Source organism: Spermophilus citellus (assembly GCF_964194105.1).
Source record: "Spermophilus citellus genome assembly, chromosome: 7".
NCBI classification, from domain to species: Eukaryota; Metazoa; Chordata; class Mammalia; order Rodentia; family Sciuridae; genus Spermophilus; species Spermophilus citellus.
Window position 1 is genome coordinate 12,436,895 of NC_138188.1, and position 21,995 is coordinate 12,458,889.

Below are 21,995 nucleotides of genomic sequence, written 5' to 3' on the forward strand. Positions count from 1 at the left end.
GAAAGTATCATCCTGTTTGGGTGAAAAAATATTTCCTGAGATTTCTGGAGATTCGTATATTTGGGAATCCTGGCAACCCCTTTACATGAAAGTGTTTCTCGCCGGTCACTGTTAGGGCTACATCAAGAGGAAACAAAACATAGAGATAGAACGTGAAACTACTTTATTGTGTCAAGTTTCAAGAACCTAGCACAAACCTTGTTGGATTCAGAGTTCCAAATACATCTATCAATATAGGAGAAAACAGAGTGAAACCTAAAAATTCAAACTGTTACTGGAAACGAACGCTTCAACATAGAAGAACGAAATTTGGGGAACCAAGTCGCCTTAGTGTACTGATCATTACCTGAAAGTATCATCCTGTTTGGGTGAAAAAATATTTGCTGAGATTTCTGGAGATTCGTATATTTGGGAAGCCTGGCAACCCCTTTCCATGAAAGTGTTTCTCGCCAGTCACTGTTAGGGCTACATCAAGAGGAAACAAAACATAGAGATAGAACGTGAAACTACTTTATTGTGTCAAGTTTCAAGAAGCTAGCACAAACCGTGTTGGATTTAGAGTTCCAAATACATCTATCAATATAGGAGAAAACAGAGTGAAACCTAAAAATTCAAACTGTTATTGGAAACGAACGCTTCAACATAGAAGAACCAAATTTGGGGAACCAAGTCGCCTTAGTGTACGGATCATTACCTGAAAGTATCATCCTGTTTGGGTGAAAAAATATTTCCTGAGATTTCTGGAGATACGTATATTTGGGAAGCCTGGCAACCCCTTTCCATGAAAGTGTTTCTCGCCAGTCACTGTTAGGGCTACATCAAGAGGAAACAAAACATAGAGATAGAACGTGAAACTACTTTATTGTGTCAAGTTTCAAGAAGCTAGCACAAACCGTGTTGGATTCAGAGTTCCAAATACATCTATCAATATAGGAGAAAACAGAGTGAAACCTAAAAATTCAAACTGTTACTGGAAACGAACGCTTCAACATAGAAGAACGAAATTTGGGGAACCAAGTCGCCTTAGTGTACTGATCATTACCTGAAAGTATCATCCTGTTTGGGTGAAAAAATATTTGCTGAGATTTCTGGAGATTCGTATATTTTGGAAGCCTGGCAACCCCTTTCCATGAAAGTGTTTCTCGCCAGTCACTGTTAGGGCTACATCAAGAGGAAACAAAACATAGAGATAGAACGTGAAACTACTTTATTGTGTCAAGTTTCAAGAAGCTAGCACAAACCGTGTTGGATTTAGAGTTCCAAATACATCTATCAATATAGGAGAAAACAGAGTGAAACCTAAAAATTCAAACTGTTACTGGAAACGAACGCTTCAACATAGAAGAACGAAATTTGGGGAACCAAGTCGCCTTAGTGTACTGATCATTACCTGAAAGTATCATCCTGTTTGGGTGAAAAAATATTTGCTGAGATTTCTGGAGATTTGTAATTTTAGGAAGCTTGGCAACCCCTTTCCATGAAAGTGTTTCTCCTCAGTCACTGCTTGGGGCTACATCAAGAGGAAACAAAACATAGAGATAGAACGTGAAATTACTTTATTGTGTCAAGTTTCAAGAAGCTAGCACAAACCGTGTTGGATTTAGAGTTCCAAATACATCTATCAATATAGGAGAAAACAGAGTGAAACCTAAAAATTCAAACTGTTACTGGAAACGAACGCTTCAACATAGAAGAACGAAATTTGGGGAACCAAGTCGCCTTAGTGTACTGATCATTACCTGAAAGTATCATCCTGTTTGGGTGAAAAAATATTTCCTGAGATTTCTGGAGATTCGTATATTTGGGAAGCCTGGCAACCCCTTTACATGAAAGTGTTTCTCGCCGGTCACTGTTAGGGCTACATCAAGAGGAAACAAAACATAGAGATAGAACGTGAAACTACTTTATTGTGTCAAGTTTCAAGAAGCTAGCACAAACCGTGTTGGATTTAGAGTTCCAAATACATCTATCAATATAGGAGAAAACAGAGTGAAACCTAAAAATTCAAACTGTTACTGGAAACGAACGCTTCAACATAGAAGAACGAAATTTGGGGAACCAAGTCGCCTTAGTGTACTGATCATTACCTGAAAGTATCATCCTGTTTAGGTGAAAAAATATTTCCTGAGATTTCTGGAGATTCGCATATTTGGGAAGCCTGGCAACCCCTTTCCATGAAAGTGTTTCTCGCCAGTCACTGTTAGGGCTACATCAAGAGGAAACAAAACATAGAGATAGAACGTGAAACTACTTTATTGTGTCAAGTTTCAAGAAGCTAGCACAAACCGTGTTGGATTCAGAGTTCCAAATACCTCTATCAATATAGGAGAAAACAGAGTGAAACCTAAAAATTCAAACTGTTACTGGAAACGAACGCTTCAACATAGAAGAACGAAATTTGGGGAACCAAGTCGCGTTAGTGTAGTGATCATTACCTGAAAGTATCATCCAGTTTGGGTGAAAAAATATTTGCTGAGATTTCTGGAGATTCGTAATTTTGGGAAGCCACCCCTTTCCATGAAAGTGTTTCTCGCCAGTCAATGCTTAGGGCTACATCAAGAGGAAACAAAACATAGAGATAGAACGTGAAACTACTTTATTGTGTCAAGTTTCAAGAAGCTAGCACAAACCGTGTTGGATTTAGAGTTCCAAATACATCTATCAATATAGGAGAAAACAGAGTGAAACCTAAAAATTCAAACTGTTACTGGAAACGAACGCTTCAACATAGAAGAACGAAATTTGGGGAACCAAGTCTCCTTAGTGTACTGATCATTACCTGAAAGTATCATCCTGTTTGGGTGAAAAAATATTTCCTGAGATTTCTGGAGATTCGTATATTTGGGAATCCTGGCAACCCCTTTACATGAAAGTGTTTCTCGCCGGTCACTGTTAGGGCTACATCAAGAGGAAACAAAACATAGAGATAGAACGTGAAACTACTTTATTGTGTCAAGTTTCAAGAACCTAGCACAAACCTTGTTGGATTCAGAGTTCCAAATACATCTATCAATATAGGAGAAAACAGAGTGAAACCTAAAAATTCAAACTGTTACTGGAAACGAACGCTTCAACATAGAAGAATGAAATTTGGGGAACCAAGTCGCCTTAGTGTACTGATCATTACCTGAAAGTATCATCCAGTTTGGGTGAAAAAATATTTGCTGAGATTTCTGGAGATTCGTAATTTTGGGAAGCATGGCAACCCCTTTCCATGAAAGTGTTTCTTGCCAGTCACTGCTTAGGGCTACATCAAGAGGAAACAAAACTAAGAGATAGAACGTGAAACTACTTTATTGTGTCAAGTTTCAAGAAGCTAGCACAAACCGTGTTGGATTTAGAGTTCCAAATACATCTATCAATATAGGAGAAAACAAAGTGAAACCTAAAAATTCAAACTGTTACTGGAAACGAACGCTTCAACATAGAAGAAAGAAATTTGGGGAACCAAGTCGCGTTAGTGTAGTGATCATTACCTGAAAGTATCATCCAGTTTGGGTGAAAAAACATTTCCTGAGATTTCTGGAGATTCGTATATTTGGGAAGCCTGGCAACCCCTTTCCATGAAAGTGTTTCTCGCCAGTCACTGTTAGGGCTACATCAAGAGGAAACAAAACATAGAGATAGAACGTGAAACTACTTTATTGTGTCAAGTTTCAAGAACCTAGCACAAACCTTGTTGGATTCAGAGTTCCAAATACATCTATCAATATAGGAGAAAACAGAGTGAAACCTAAAAATTCAAACTGTTACTGGAAACGAACGCTTCAACATAGAAGAACGAAATTTGGGGAACCAAGTCGCCTTAGTGTACTGATCATTACCTGAAAGTATCATCCAGTTTGGGTGAAAAAACATTTGCTGAGATTTCTGGAGATTCGTATATTTGGGAAGCCTGGCAACCCCTTTCCATGAAAGTGTTTCTCGCCAGTCACTGTTAGGGCTACATCAAGAGGAAACAAAACATAGAGATAGAACGTGAAACTACTTTATTGTGTCAAGTTTCAAGAACCTAGCACAAACCTTGTTGGATTCAGAGTTCCAAATACATCTATCAATATAGGAGAAAACAGAGTGAAACCTAAAAATTCAAACTGTTACTGGAAACGAACGCTTCAACATAGAAGAACGAAATTTGGGGAACCAAGTCGCCTTAGTGTACTGATCATTACCTGAAAGTATCATCCAGTTTGGGTGAAAAAACATTTGCTGAGATTTCTGGAGATTCGCATATTTGGGAAGCCTGGCAACCCCTTTCCATGAAAGTGTTTCTTGCCAGTCACTGCTTAGGGCTACATCAAGAGGAAACAAAACTAAGAGATAGAACGTGAAACTACTTTATTGTGTCAAGTTTCAAGAAGCTAGCACAAACCGTGTTGGATTTAGAGTTCCAAATACATCTATCAATATAGGAGAAAACAGAGTGAAACCTAAAAATTCAAACTGTTACTGGAAACGAACGCTTCAACATAGAAGAACGAAATTTGGGGAACCAAGTCGCCTTAGTGTACTGATCATTACCTGAAAGTATCATCCAGTTTGGGTGAAAAAAATATTTGCTGAGATTTCTGGAGATTCGTAATTTTGGGAAGCCTGGCAACCCCTTTCCATGAAAGTGTTTTTTGCCAGTCACTGCTTAGGGCTACATCAAGAGGAAACAAAACATAGAGATAGAACGTGAAACTGCTTTATTGTGTCAAGTTTCCAGAAGCTAGCACAAACCGTGTTGGATTTAGAGTTCCAAATACATCTATCAATATAGGAGAAAACAGAGTGAAACCTAAAAATTCAAACTGTTACTGGAAACGAACGCTTCAACATAGAAGAACGAAATTTGGGGAACCAAGTCGCCTTAGTGTACTGATCATTACCTGAAAGTATCATCCTGTTTGGGTGAAAAAATATTTGCTGAGATTTCTGGAGATTCGTATATTTTGGAAGCCTGGCAACCCCTTTCCATGAAAGTGTTTCTCGCCAGTCATGTTAGGGCTACATCAAGAGGAAACAAAACATAGAGATAGAACGTGAAACTACTTTATTGTGTCAAGTTTCAAGAAGCTAGCACAAACCGTGTTGGATTTAGAGTTCCAAATACATCTATCAATATAGGAGAAAACAGAGTGAAACCTAAAAATTCAAACTGTTACTGGAAACGAACGCTTCAACATAGAAGAACGAAATTTGGGGAACCAAGTCGCCTTAGTGTACTGATCATTACCTGAAAGTATCATCCTGTTTGGGTGAAAAAATATTTGCTGAGATTTCTGGAGATTTGTAATTTTAGGAAGCTTGGCAACCCCTTTCCATGAAAGTGTTTCTCCTCAGTCACTGCTTGGGGCTATATCAAGAGGAAACAAAACATAGAGATAGAACGTGAAATTACTTTATTGTGTCAAGTTTCAAGAAGCTAGCACAAACCATGTTGGATTTAGAGTTCCAAATACATCTATCAACATAGGAGAAAACAGAGTGAAACCTAAAAATTCAAACTGTTACTGGAAACGAACGCTTCAACATAGAAGAACGAAATTTGGGGAACCAAGTCGCCTTAGTGTACTGATCATTACCTGAAAGTATCATCCTGTTTGGGTGAAAAAATATTTCCTGAGATTTCTGGAGATTCGTATATTTGGGAAGCCTGGCATCCCCTTTACATGAAAGTGTTTCTCGCCGGTCACTGTTAGGGCTACATCAAGAGGAAACAAAACATAGAGATAGAACGTGAAACTACTTTATTGTGTCAAGTTTCAAGAAGCTAGCACAAACCGTGTTGGATTTAGAGTTCAAAATACATCTATCAATATAGGAGAAAACAGAGTGAAACCTAAAAATTCAAACTGTTACTGGAAACGAACGCTTCAACATAGAAGAACGAAATTTGGGGAACCAAGTCGCCTTAGTGTACTGATCATTACCTGAAAGTATCATCCTGTTTAGGTGAAAAAATATTTCCTGAGATTTCTGGAGATTCGCATATTTGGGAAGCCTGGCAACCCCTTTCCATGAAAGTGTTTCTCGCCAGTCACTGTTAGGGCTACATCAAGAGGAAACAAAACATAGAGATAGAACGTGAAACTACTTTATTGTGTCAAGTTTCAAGAAGCTAGCACAAACCGTGTTGGATTCAGAGTTCCAAATACCTCTATCAATATAGGAGAAAACAGAGTGAAACCTAAAAATTCAAACTGTTACTGGAAACGAACGCTTCAACATAGAAGAACGAAATTTGGGGAACCAAGTCGCGTTAGTGTAGTGATCATTACCTGAAAGTATCATCCAGTTTGGGTGAAAAAATATTTGCTGAGATTTCTGGAGATTCGTAATTTTGGGAAGCCACCCCTTTCCATGAAAGTGTTTCTCGCCAGTCAATGCTTAGGGCTACATCAAGAGGAAACAAAACATAGAGATAGAACGTGAAACTACTTTATTGTGTCAAGTTTCAAGAAGCTAGCACAAACCGTGTTGGATTTAGAGTTCCAAATACATCTATCAATATAGGAGAAAACAGAGTGAAACCTAAAAATTCAAACTGTTACTGGAAACGAACGCTTCAACATAGAAAAACGAAATTTGGGGAACCAAGTCTCCTTAGTGTACTGATCATTACCTGAAAGTATCATCCTGTTTGGGTGAAAAAATATTTCCTGAGATTTCTGGAGATTCGTATATTTGGGAATCCTGGCAACCCCTTTAATTGAAAGTGTTTCTCGCCGGTCACTGTTAGGGCTACATCAAGAGGAAACAAAACATAGAGATAGAACGTGAAACTACGTTATTGTGTCAAGTTTCAAGAACCTAGCACAAACCTTGTTGGATTCAGAGTTCCAAATACATCTATCAATATAGGAGAAAACAGAGTGAAACCTAAAAATTCAAACTGTTACTGGAAACGAACGCTTCAACATAGAAGAACGAAATTTGGGGAACCAAGTCGCCTTAGTGTACTGATCATTACCTGAAAGTATCATCCAGTTTGGGTGAAAAAATATTTGCTGAGATTTCTGGAGATTCGTAATTTTGGGAAGCATGGCAACCCCTTTCCATGAAAGTGTTTCTTGCCAGTCACTGCTTAGGGCTACATCAAGAGGAAACAAAACTAAGAGATAGAACGTGAAACTACTTTATTGTGTCAAGTTTCAAGAAGCTAGCACAAACCGTGTTGGATTCAGAGTTCCAAATACCTCTATCAATATAGGAGAAAACAGAGTGAAACCTAAAAATTCAAACTGTTACTGGAAACGAACGCTTCAACATAGAAGAACGAAATTTGGGGAACCAAGTCGCGTTAGTGTAGTGATCATTACCTGAAAGTATCATCCAGTTTGGGTGAAAAAATATTTGCTGAGATTTCTGGAGATTCGTAATTTTGGGAAGCCACCCCTTTCCATGAAAGTGTTTCTCGCCAGTCAATGCTTAGGGCTACATCAAGAGGAAACAAAACATAGAGATAGAACGTGAAACTACTTTATTGTGTCAAGTTTCAAGAAGCTAGCACAAACCGTGTTGGATTTAGAGTTCCAAATACATCTATCAATATAGGAGAAAACAGAGTGAAACCTAAAAATTCAAACTGTTACTGGAAACGAACGCTTCAACATAGAAAAACGAAATTTGGGGAACCAAGTCTCCTTAGTGTACTGATCATTACCTGAAAGTATCATCCTGTTTGGGTGAAAAAATATTTCCTGAGATTTCTGGAGATTCGTATATTTGGGAATCCTGGCAACCCCTTTACATGAAAGTGTTTCTCGCCGGTCACTGTTAGGGCTACATCAAGAGGAATCAAAACATAGAGATAGAACGTGAAACTACGTTATTGTGTCAAGTTTCAAGAACCTAGCACAAACCTTGTTGGATTCAGAGTTCCAAATACATCTATCAATATAGGAGAAAACAGAGTGAAACCTAAAAATTCAAACTGTTACTGGAAACGAACGCTTCAACATAGAAGAACGAAATTTGGGGAACCAAGTCGCCTTAGTGTACTGATCATTACCTGAAAGTATCATCCAGTTTGGGTGAAAAAATATTTGCTGAGATTTCTGGAGATTCGTAATTTTGGGAAGCATGGCAACCCCTTTCCATGAAAGTGTTTCTTGCCAGTCACTGCTTAGGGCTACATCAAGAGGAAACAAAACTAAGAGATAGAACGTGAAACTACTTTATTGTGTCAAGTTTCAAGAAGCTAGCACAAACCGTGTTGGATTTAGAGTTCCAAATACATCTATCAATATAGGAGAAAACAGAGTGAAACCTAAAAATTCAAACTGTTACTGGAAACGAACGCTTCAACATAGAAGAAAGAAATTTGGGGAACCAAGTCGCGTTAGTGTAGTGATCATTACCTGAAAGTATCATCCAGTTTGGGTGAAAAAACATTTCCTGAGATTTCTGGAGATTCGTAATTTTGGGAAGCCACCCCTTTCCATGAAAGTGTTTATCGCCAGTCACTGCTTAGGGCTACATCAAGAGGAAACAAAACATAGAGATAGAACGTGAAATTACTTTATTGTGTCAAGTTTCAAGAAGCTAGCACAAACCGTGTTGGATTTAGAGTTCCAAATACATCTATCAATATAGGAGAAAACAGAGTGAAACCTAAAAATTCAAACTGTTACTGGAAACGAACGCTTCAACATAGAAGAACGAAATTTGGGGAACCAAGTCGCCTTAGTGTACTGATCATTACCTGAAAGTATCATCCTGTTTGGGTGAAAAAATATTTCCTGAGATTTCTGGAGATTCGTATATTTGGGAAGCCTGGCAACCCCTTTACATGAAAGTGTTTCTCGCCGGTCACTGTTAGGGCTACATCAAGAGGAAACAAAACATAGAGATAGAACGTGAAACTACTTTATTGTGTCAAGTTTCAAGAAGCTAGCACAAACCGTGTTGGATTTAGAGTTCCAAATACATCTATCAATATAGGAGAAAACAGAGTGAAACCTAAAAATTCAAACTGTTACTGGAAACGAACGCTTCAACATAGAAGAACGAAATTTGGGGAACCAAGTCGCCTTAGTGTACTGATCATTACCTGAAAGTATCATCCTGTTTGGGTGAAAAAATATTTCCTGAGATTTCTGGAGATTCGCATATTTGGGAAGCCTGGCAACCCCTTTCCATGAAAGTGTTTCTCGCCAGTCACTGTTAGGGCTACATCAAGAGGAAACAAAACATAGAGATAGAACGTGAAACTACTTTATTGTGTCAAGTTTCAAGAAGCTAGCACAAACCGTGTTGGATTTAGAGTTCCAAATACCTCTATCAATATAGGAGAAAACAGAGTGAAACCTAAAAATTCAAACTGTTACTGGAAACGAACGCTTCAACATAGAAGAACGAAATTTGGGGAACCAAGTCGCCTTAGTGTACTGATCATTACCTGAAAGTATCATCCAGTTTGGGTGAAAAAATATTTGCTGCGATTTCTGGAGATTCGTAATTTTGGGAAGCCACCCCTTTCCATGAAAGTGTTTCTCGCCAGTCAATGCTTACGGCTACATCATGAGGAAACAAAACATAGAGATAGAACGTGAAACTACTTTATTGTGTCAAGTTTCAAGAAGCTAGCACAAACCGTGTTGGATTTAGAGTTCCAAATACATCTATCAATATAGGAGAAAACAGAGTGAAACCTAAAAATTCAAACTGTTACTGGAAACGAACGCTTCAACATAGAAGAACGAAATTTGGGGAACCAAGTCGCCTTAGTGTACTGATCATTACCTGAAAGTATCATCCTGTTTGGGTGAAAAAATATTTGCTGAGATTTCTGGAGATTCGTAATTTTGGGAAGCCTGGCAACCCCTTTCCATGAAAGTGTTTCTTGCCAGTCACTGCTTAGGGCTACATCAAGAGGAAACAAAACATAGAGAGAGAACGTGAAACTACTTTATTGTGTCAAGTTTCAAGAAGCTAGCACAAACCGTGTTGGATTTAGAGTTCCAAATACATCTATCAATATAGGAGAAAACAGAGTGAAACCTAAAAATTCAAACTGTTACTGGAAACGAACGCTTCAACATAGAAGAACGAAATTTGGGGAACCAAGTCGCCTTAGTGTACTGATCATTACCTGAAAGTATCATCCTGTTTGGGTGAAAAAATATTTGCTACGATTTCTGGAGATTCGTAATTTTGGGAAGCCACCCCTTTCCATGAAAGTGTTTCTCGCCAGTCAATGCTTAGGGCTACATCATGAGGAAACAAAACATAGAGATAGAACGTGAAACTACTTTATTGTGTCAAGTTTCAAGAAGCTAGCACAAACCGTGTTGGATTTAGAGTTCCACATACATCTATCAATATAGGAGAAAACAGAGTGAAACCTAAAAATTCAAACTGTTACTGGAAACGAACGCTTCAACATAGAAGAACGAAATTTGGGGAACCAAGTCGCCTTAGTGTACTGATCATTACCTGAAAGTATCATCCAGTTTGGGTGAAAAAATATTTCCTGAGATTTCTGGAGATTCGCATATTTGGGAAGCCTGGCAACCCCTTTCCATGAAAGTGTTTCTCGCCAGTCACTGTTAGGGCTACATCAAGAGGAAACAAAACATAGAGATAGAACGTGAAACTACTTTATTGTGTCAAGTTTCAAGAAGCTAGCACAAACCGTGTTGGATTCAGAGTTCCAAATACCTCTATCAATATAGGAGAAAACAGAGTGAAACCTAAAAATTCAAACTGTTACTGGAAACGAACGCTTCAACATAGAAGAACGACATTTGGGGAACCAAGTCGCCTTAGTGTACTGATCATTACCTGAAAGTATCATCCAGTTTGGGTGAAAAAATATTTGCTGAGATTTCTGGAGATTCGTAATTTTGGGAAGCATGGCAACCCCTTTCCATGAAAGTGTTTCTTGCCAGTCACTGCTTAGGGCTACATCAAGAGGAAACAAAACCTAGAGATAGAACGTGAAACTGCTTTATTGTGTCAAGTTTCAAGAAGCTAGCACAAACCGTGTTGGATTTAGAGTTCGAAATACATCTATCAATATAGGAGAAAACAGAGTGAAACCTAAAAATTCAAACTGTTACTGGAAACGAACGCTTCAACATAGAAGAACGAAATTTGGGGAACCAAGTCGCGTTAGTGTAGTGATCATTACCTGAAAGTATCATCCAGTTTGGGTGAAAAAATATTTGCTGAGATTTCTGGAGATTCGTAATTTTGGGAAGCCACCCCTTTCCATGAAAGTGTTTCTCGCCAGTCAATGCTTAGGGCTACATCAAGAGGAAACAAAACATAGAGATAGAACGTGAAACTACTTTATTGTGTCAAGTTTCAAGAAGCTAGCACAAACCGTGTTGGATTTAGAGTTCCAAATACATCTATCAATATAGGAGAAAACAGAGTGAAACCTAAAAATTCAAACTGTTACTGGAAACGAACGCTTCAACATAGAAGAACGAAATTTGGGGAACCAAGTCTCCTTAGTGTACTGATCATTACCTGAAAGTATCATCCTGTTTGGGTGAAAAAATATTTCCTGAGATTTCTGGAGATTCGTATATTTGGGAATCCTGGCAACCCCTTTACATCAAAGTGTTTCTCGCCGGTCACTGTTAGGGCTACATCAAGAGGAAACAAAACAGAGATAGAACGTGAAACTACTTTATTGTGTCAAGTTTCAAGAACCTAGCACAAACCTTGTTGGATTCAGAGTTCCAAATACATCTATCAATATAGGAGAAAACAGAGTGAAACCTAAAAATTCAAACTGTTACTGGAAACGAACGCTTCAACATAGAAGAACGAAATTTGGGGAACCAAGTCGCCTTAGTGTACTGATCATTACCTGAAAGTATCATCCTGTTTGGGTGAAAAAATATTTGCTGAGACTTCTGGAGATTCGTATATTTGGGAAGCCTGGCAACCCCTTTCCATGAAAGTGTTTCTCGCCAGTCACTGTTAGGGCTACATCGAGAGGAAACAAAACATAGAGATAGAACGTGAAACTACTTTATTGTGTCAAGTTTCAAGAAGCTAGCACAAACCGTGTTGGATTTAGAGTTCCAAATACATCTATCAATATAGGAGAAAACAGAGTGAAACCTAAAAATTCAAACTGTTATTGGAAACGAACGCTTCAACATAGAAGAACGAAATTTGGGGAACCAAGTCGCCTTAGTGTACGGATCATTACCTGAAAGTATCATCCTGTTTGGGTGAAAAAATATTTCCTGAGATTTCTGGAGATTCGTATATTTGGGAAGCCTGGCAACCCCTTTACATGAAAGTGTTTCTCGCCAGTCACTGTTAGGGCTACATCAAGAGGAAACAAAACATAGAGATAGAACGTGAAACTACTTTATTGTGTCAAGTTTCAAGAACCTAGCACAAACCTTGTTGGATTCAGAGTTCCAAATACATCTATCAATATAGGAGAAAACAGAGTGAAACCTAAAAATTCAAACTGTTACTGGAAACGAACGCTTCAACATAGAAGAACGAAATTTGGGGAACCAAGTCGCCTTAGTGTACTGATCATTACCTGAAAGTATCATCCTGTTTGGGTGAAAAAATATTTGCTGAGATTTCTGGAGATTCGTATATTTTGGAAGCCTGGCAACCCCTTTCCATGAAAGTGTTTCTCGCCAGTCACTGTTAGGGCTACATCAAGAGGAAACAAAACATAGAGATAGAACGTGAAACTCCTTTATTGTGTCAAGTTTCAAGAAGCTAGCACAAACCGTGTTGGATTTAGAGTTCCAAATACATCTATCAATATATGAGAAAACAGAGTGAAACCTAAAAATTCAAACTGTTACTGGAAACGAACGCTTCAACATAGAAAAACGAAATTTGGGGAACCAAGTCGCCATAGTGTACTGATCATTACCTGAAAGTATCATCCTGTTTGGGTGAAAAAATATTTCCTGAGATTTCTGGAGATTCGTATATTTGGGAAGCCTGGCAACCCCTTTCCATGAAAGTGTTTCTCGCCAGTCACTGTTAGGGCTACCTCAAGAGGAAACAAAACATAGAGATAGAACATGAAACTACTTTATTGTGTCAAGTTTCAAGAAGCTAGCACAAACCGTGTTGGATTTAGAGTTCCAAATACCTCTATCAATATAGGAGAAAACAGAGTGAAACCTAAAAATTCAAACGGTTACTGGAAACGAACGCTTCAATATAGAAAAACGACATTTGGGGAACCAAGTCGCCTTAGTGTACTGATCATTACCTGAAAGTATCATCCAGTTTGGGTGAAAAAATATTTGCTGCGATTTCTGGAGATTCGTAATTTTGGGAAGCCACCCCTTTCCATGAAAGTGTTTCTCGCCAGTCAATGCTTAGGGCTACATCATGAGGAAACAAAACATAGAGATAGAACGTGAAACTACTTTATTGTGTCAAGTTTCAAGAAGCTAGCACAAACCGTGTTGGATTTAGAGTTCCAAATACATCTATCAATATAGGAGAAAACAGAGTGAAACCTAAAAATTCAAACTGTTACTGGAAACGAACGCTTCAACATAGAAGAACGAAATTTGGGGAACCAAGTCGCCTTAGTGTACTGATCATTACCTGAAAGTATCATCCAGTTTGGGTGAAAAAATATTTGCTGCGATTTCTGGAGATTCGTATATTTTGGAAGCCTGGCAACCCCTTTCCATGAAAGTGTTTCTCGCCAGTCACTGTTAGGGCTACATCAAGAGGAAACAAAACATAGAGATAGAACGTGAAACTACTTTATTGTGTCAAGTTTCAAGAAGCTAGCACAAACCGTGTTGGATTTAGAGTTCCAAATACATCTATCAATATAGGAGAAAACAGAGTGAAACCTAAAAATTCAAACTGTTACTGGAAACGAACGCTTCAACATAGAAGAACGAAATTTGGGGAACCAAGTCGCCTTAGTGTACTGATCATTACCTGAAAGTATCATCCTGTTTGGGTGAAAAAATATTTCCTGAGATTTCTGGAGATTCGTATATTTGGGAAGCCTGGCAACCCCTTTCCATGAAAGTGTTTCTCGCCAGTCACTGTTAGGGCTACATCAAGAGGAAACAAAACATAGAGATAGAACGTGAAACTACTTTATTGTGTCAAGTTTCAAGAAGCTAGCACAAACCGTGTTGGATTTAGAGTTCCAAATACATCTATCAATATAGGAGAAAACAGAGTGAAACCTAAAAATTCAAACTGTTACTGGAAACGAACGCTTCAATATAGAAGAACGAAATTTGGGGAACCAAGTCGCCTTAGTGTACTGATCATTACCTGAAAGTATCATCCAGTTTGGGTGAAAAAATATTTGCTGAGATTTCTGGAGATTCGTAATTTTGGGAAGCCTGGCAACCCCTTTCCATGAAAGTGTTTCTCGTCAGTCACTGCTTAGGGCTACATCAAGAGGAAACGAAACATAGAGATAGAACGTGAAACTACTTTATTGTGTCAAGTTTCAAGAAGCTAGCACAAACCGTGTTGTATTCAGAGTTCCAAATACATCTATCAATATAGGAGAAAACAGAGTGAAACCTAAAAATTCAAACTGTTACTGGAAACGAACGCTTCAACATAGAAGAACGAAATTTGGGGAACCAAGTCGCGTTAGTGTAGTGATCATTACCTGAAAGTATCATCCAGTTTGGGTGAAAAAATATTTGCTGAGATTTCTGGAGATTCGTAATTTTGGGAAGCCACCCCTTTCCATGAAAGTGTTTCTCGCCAGTCAATGCTTAGGGCTACATCAAGAGGAAACAAAACATAGAGATAGAACGTGAAACTACTTTATTGTGTCAAGTTTCAAGAAGCTAGCACAAACCGTGTTGGATTTAGAGTTCCAAATACATCTATCAATATATGAGAAAACAGAGTGAAACCTAAAAATTCAAACTGTTACTGGAAACGAACGCTTCAACATAGAAGAACGAAATTTGGGGAACCAAGTCGCCTTAGTGTACTGATCATTACCTGAAAGTATCATCCTGTTTGGGTGAAAAAATATTTCCTGAGATTTCTGGAGATTCGTATTTTTGGGAAGCCTGGCAACCCCTTTCCATGAAAGTGTTTCTCGCCAGTCACTGTTAGGGCTACATCAAGAGGAAACAAAACATAGAGATAGAACGTGAAACTACTTTATTGTGTCAAGTTTCAAGAAGCTAGCACAAACCGTGTTGGATTTAGAGTTCCAAATACAACTATCAATATAGGAGAAAACAGAGTGAAACCTAAAAATTCAAACTGTTACTGGAAACGAACGCTTCAATATAGAAGAACGAAATTTGGGGAACCAAGTCGCCTTAGTGTACTGATCATTACCTGAAAGTATCATCCAGTTTGGGTGAAAAAATATTTGCTGAGATTTCTGGAGATTCGTAATTTTGGGAAGCCTGGCAACCCCTTTCCATGAAAGTGTTTCTCGTCAGTCACTGCTTAGGGCTACATCAAGAGGAAACAAAACATAGAGATAGAACGTGAAACTACTTTATTGTGTCAAGTTTCAAGAAGCTAGCACAAACCGTGTTGTATTCAGAGTTCCAAATACATCTATCAATATAGGAGAAAACAGAGTGAAACCTAAAAATTCAAACTGTTACTGGAAACGAACGCTTCAACATAGAAGAACGAAATTTGGGGAACCAAGTCGCGTTAGTGTAGTGATCATTACCTGAAAGTATCATCCAGTTTGGGTGAAAAAATATTTGCTGAGATTTCTGGAGATTCGTAATTTTGGGAAGCCACCCCTTTCCATGAAAGTGTTTCTCGCCAGTCAATGCTTAGGGCTACATCAAGAGGAAACAAAACATAGAGATAGAACGTGAAACTACTTTATTGTGTCAAGTTTCAAGAAGCTAGCACAAACCGTGTTGGATTTAGAGTTCCAAATACATCTATCAATATAGGAGAAAACAGAGTGAAACCTAAAAATTCAAACTGTTACTGGAAACGAACGCTTCAACATAGAAAAACGAAATTTGGGGAACCAAGTCGCCATAGTGTACTGATCATTACCTGAAAGTATCATCCAGTTTGGGTGAAAAAATATTTGCTGAGATTTCTGGAGATTCGTATATTTGAGAAGCCTGGCAACCCCTTTCCATGAAAGTGTTTCTCGCCAGTCACTGTTAGGGCTACATCAAGAGGAAACAAAACATAGAGATAGAACGTGAAACTACTTTATTGTGTCAAGTTTCATGAAGCTAGCAAAAACCGTGTTGGATTTAGACTTCCAAATACATCTATCAATATAGGAGAAAACAGAGTGAAACCTAAAAATTCAAACTGTTACTGGAAACGAACGCTTCAATATAGAAAAACGAAATTTGGGGAACCAAGTCGCCATAGTGTACTGATCATTACCTGAAAGTATCATCCTGTTTGGGTGAAAAAATATTTCCTGAGATTTCTGGAGATTCGTATTTTTGGGAAGCCTGGCAACCCCTTTCCATGAAAGTGTTTCTCGCCAGTCACTGTTAGGGCTACATCAAGAGGAAACAAAACATAGAGATAGAACGTGAAACTACTTTATTGTGTCAAGTTTCAAGAAGCTAGCACAAACCGTGTTGGATTTAGAGTTCCAAATACAACTATCAATATAGGAGAAAACAGAGTGAAACCTAAAAATTCAAACTGTTACTGGAAACGAACGCTTCAATATAGAAGAACGAAATTTGGGGAACCAAGTCGCCTTAGTGTACTGATCATTACCTGAAAGTATCATCCAGTTTGGGTGAAAAAATATTTGCTGAGATTTCTGGAGATTCGTAATTTTGGGAAGCCTGGCAACCCCTTTCCATGAAAGTGTTTCTCGTCAGTCACTGCTTAGGGCTACATCAAGAGGAAACAAAACATAGAGATAGAACGTGAAACTACTTTATTGTGTCAAGTTTCAAGAAGCTAGCACAAACCGTGTTGTATTCAGAGTTCCAAATACATCTATCAATATAGGAGAAAACAGAGTGAAACCTAAAAATTCAAACTGTTACTGGAAACGAACGCTTCAACATAGAAGAACGAAATTTGGGGAACCAAGTCGCGTTAGTGTAGTGATCATTACCTGAAAGTATCATCCAGTTTGGGTGAAAAAATATTTGCTGAGATTTCTGGAGATTCGTAATTTTCGGAAGCCACCCCTTTCCATGAAAGTGTTTCTCGCCAGTCAATGCTTAGGGCTACATCAAGAGGAAACAAAACATAGAGATAGAACGTGAAACTACTTTATTGTGTCAAGTTTCAAGAAGCTAGCACAAACCGTGTTGGATTTAGAGTTCCAAATACATCTATCAATATAGGAGAAAACAGAGTGAAACCTAAAAATTCAAACTGTTACTGGAAACGAACGCTTCAACATAGAAGAACGAAATTTGGGGAACCAAGTCGCCTTAGTGTACTGATCATTACCTGAAAGTATCATCCTGTTTGGGTGAAAAAATATTTCCTGAGATTTCTGGAGATTCGCATATTTGGGAAGCCTGGCAACCCCTTTCCATGAAAGTGTTTCTCGCCAGTCACTGTTAGGGCTACATCAAGAGGAAACAAAACATAGAGATAGAACGTGAAACTACTTTATTGTGTCAAGTTTCAAGAAGCTAGCACAAACCGTGTTGGATTTAGAGTTCCAAATACCTCTATCAATATAGGAGAAAACAGAGTGAAACCTAAAAATTCAAACTGTTACTGGAAACGAACGCTTCAACATAGAAGAACGAAATTTGGGGAACCAAGTCGCCTTAGTGTACTGATCATTACCTGAAAGTATCATCCAGTTTGGGTGAAAAAATATTTGCTGCGATTTCTGGAGATTCGTAATTTTGGGAAGCCACCCCTTTCCATGAAAGTGTTTCTCGCCAGTCAATGCTTAGGGCTACATCATGAGGAAACAAAACATAGAGATAGAACGTGAAACTACTTTAATGTGTCAAGTTTCAAGAAGCTAGGACAAACCGTGTTGGATTTAGAGTTCCAAATACATCTATCAATATAGGAGAAAACAGAGTGAAACCTAAAAATTCAAACTGTTACTGGAAACGAACGCTTCAACATAGAAGAACGAAATTTGGGGAACCAAGTCGCCTTAGTGTACTGATCATTACCTGAAAGTATCATCCTGTTTGGGTGAAAAAATATTTCCTGAGATTTCTGGAGATTCGTATATTTGGGAAGCCTGGCAACCCCTTTCCATGAAAGTGTTTCTCGCCAGTCACTGTTAGGGCTACATCAAGAGGAAACAAAACATAGAGATAGAACGTAAAACTACTTTATTGTGTCAAGTTTCAAGAAGCTAGCACAAACCGTGTTGGATTTAGAGTTCCAAATACATCTATCAATATAGGAGAAAACAGAGTGAAACCTAAAAATTCAAACTGTTACTGGAAACGAACGCTTCAACATAGAAGAACGAAATTTGGGGAACCAAGTCGCCTTAGTGTACTGATCATTACCTGAAAGTATCATCCGGTTTGGGTGAAAAAATATTTGCTGAGATTTCTGGAGATTCGTAATTTTGGGAAGCCTGGCAACCCCTTTCCATGAAAGTGTTTCTCGTCAGTCACTGCTTAGGGCTACATCAGGAGGAAACAAAACATAGAGATAGAACGTGAAACTACTTTATTGTGTCAAGTTTCAAGAAGCTAGCACAAACCGTGTTGTATTCAGAGTTCCAAATACATCTATCAATATAGGAGAAAACAGAGTGAAACCTAAAAATTCAAACTGTTACTGGAAACGAACGCTTCAATATAGAAAAACGAAATTTGGGGAACCAAGTCGCCATAGTGTACTGATCATTACCTGAAAGTATCATCCTGTTTGGGTGAAAAAATATTTCCTGAGATTTCTGGAGATTCGTATATTTGGGAAGCCTGGCAACCCCTTTCCATGAAAGTGTTTCTCGCCAGTCACTGTTAGGGCTACATCAAGAGGAAACAAAACATAGAGATAGAACGTGAAACTACTTTATTGTGTCAAGTTTCAAGAAGCTAGCACAAACCGTGTTGGATTTAGAGTTCCAAATACATCTATCAATATAGGAGAAAACAGAGTGAAACCTAAAAATTCAAACTGTTACTGGAAACGAACGCTTCAATATAGAAGAACGAAATTTGGGGAACCAAGTCGCCTTAGTGTACTGATCATTACCTGAAAGTATCATCCAGTTTGGGTGAAAAAATATTTGCTGAGATTTCTGGAGATTCGTAATTTTGGGAAGCCTGGCAACCCCTTTCCATGAAAGTGTTTCTCGTCAGTCACTGCTTAGGGCTACATCAAGAGGAAACAAAACATAGAGATAGAACGTGAAACTACTTTATTGTGTCAAGTTTCAAGAAGCTAGCACAAACCGTGTTGTATTCAGAGTTCCAAATACATCTATCAATATAGGAGAAAACAGAGTGAAACCTAAAAATTCAAACTGTTACTGGAAACAAACGCTTCAACATAGAAGAACGAAATTTGGGGAACCAAGTCGCGTTAGTGTAGTGATCATTACCTGAAAGTATCATCCAGTTTGGGTGAAAAAATATTTGCTGAGATTTCTGGAGATTCGTAATTTTGGGAAGCCACCCCTTTCCATGAAAGTGTTTCTCGCCAGTCAATGCTTAGGGCTACATCAAGAGGAAACAAAACATAGAGATAGAACGTGAAACTACTTTATTGTGTCAAGTTTCAAGAAGCTAGCACAAACCGTGTTGGATTTAGAGTTCCAAATACATCTATCAATATAGGAGAAAACAGAGTGAAACCTAAAAATTCAAACTGTTACTGGAAACGAACGCTTCAACATAGAAGAACGAAATTTGGGGAACCAAGTCGCCTTAGTGTACTGATCATTACCTGAAAGTATCATCCTGTTTGGGTGAAAAAATATTTCCTGAGATTTCTGGAGATTCGCATATTTGGGAAGCCTGGCAACCCCTTTCCATGAAAGTGTTTCTCGCCAGTCACTGTTAGGGCTACATCAAGAGGAAACAAAACATAGAGATAGAACGTGAAACTACTTTATTGTGTCAAGTTTCAAGAAGCTAGCACAAACCGTGTTGGATTTAGAGTTCCAAATACCTCTATCAATATAGGAGAAAACAGAGTGAAACCTAAAAATTCAAACTGTTACTGGAAACGAACGCTTCAACATAGAAGAACGAAATTTGGGGAACCAAGTCGCCTTAGTGTACTGATCATTACCTGAAAGTATCATCCAGTTTGGGTGAAAAAATATTTGCTGCGATTTCTGGAGATTCTTAATTTTGGGAAGCCACCCCTTTCCATGAAAGTGTTTCTCGCCAGTCAATGCTTAGGGCTACATCATGAGGAAACAAAACATAGAGATAGAACGTGAAACTACTTTATTGTGTCAAGTTTCAAGAAGCTAGCACAAACCGTGTTGGATTTAGAGTTCCAAATACATCTATCAATATAGGAGAAAACAGAGTGAAACCTAAAAATTCAAACTGTTACTGGAAACGAACGCTTCAACATAGAAGAACGAAATTTGGGGAACCAAGTCGCCTTAGTGTACTGATCATTACCTGAAAGTATCATCCTGTTTGGGTGAAAAAATATTTCCTGAGATTTCTGGAGATTCGTATATTTGGGAAGCCTGGCAACCCCTTTCCATGAAAGTGTTTCTCGCCAGTCACTGTTAGGGCTACATCAAGAGGAAAAAAAACATAGAGATAGAACGTGAAACTACTTTATTGTGTCAAGTTTCAAGAAGCTAGCACAAACCGTGTTGGATTTAGAGTTCCAAATACATCTATCAATATAGGAGAAAACAGAGTGAGACCTAAAAATTCAAACTGTTACTGGAAACGAACGCTTCAACATAGAAGAACGAAATTTGGGGAACCAAGTCGCCTTAGTGTACTGATCATTACCTGAAAGTATCATCCTGTTTGGGTGAAAAAATATTTCCTGAGATTTCTGGAGATTCGTATATTTGGGAAGCCTGGCAACCCCTTTCCATGAAAGTGTTTCTCGCCAGTCACTGTTAGGGCTACATCAAGAGGAAACAAAACATAGAGATAGAACGTAAAACTACTTTATTGTGTCAAGTTTCAAGAAGCTAGCACAAACCGTGTTGGATTTAGAGTTCCAAATACATCTATCAATATAGGAGAAAACAGAGTGAAACCTAAAAATTCAAACTGTTACTGGAAACGAACGCTTCAACATAGAAGAACGAAATTTGGGGAACCAAGTCGCCTTAGTGTACTGATCATTACCTGAAAGTATCATCCGGTTTGGGTGAAAAAATATTTGCTGAGATTTCTGGAGATTCGTAATTTTGGGAAGCCTGGCAACCCCTTTCCATGAAAGTGTTTCTCGTCAGTCACTGATTAGGGCTACATCAGGAGGAAACAAAACATAGAGATAGAACGTGAAACTACTTTATTGTGTCAAGTTTCAAGAAGCTAGCACAAACCGTGTTGTATTCAGAGTTCCAAATACATCTATCAATATAGGAGAAAACAGAGTGAAACCTAAAAATTCAAACTGTTACTGGAAACGAACGCTTCAATATAGAAAAACGAAATTTGGGGAACCAAGTCGCCATAGTGTACTGATCATTTCCTGAAAGTATCATCCTGTTTGGGTGAAAAAATATTTCCTGAGATTTCTGGAGATTCGTATATTTGGGAAGCCTGGCAACCCCTTTCCATGAAAGTGTTTCTCGCCAGTCACTGTTAGGGCTACATCAAGAGGAAACAAAACATAGAGATAGAACGTGAAACTACTTTATTGTGTCAAGTTTCAAGAAGCTAGCACAAACCGTGTTGGATTTAGAGTTCCAAATACATCTATCAATATAGGAGAAAACAGAGTGAAACCTAAAAATTCAAACTGTTACTGGAAACGAACGCTTCAATATAGAAGAACGAAATTTGGGGAACCAAGTCGCCTTAGTGTACTGATCATTACCTGAAAGTATCATCCAGTGTGGGTGAAAAAATATTTGCTGAGATTTCTGGAGATTCGTAATTTTGGGAAGCCTGGCAACCCCTTTCCATGAAAGTGTTTCTCGTCAGTCACTGCTT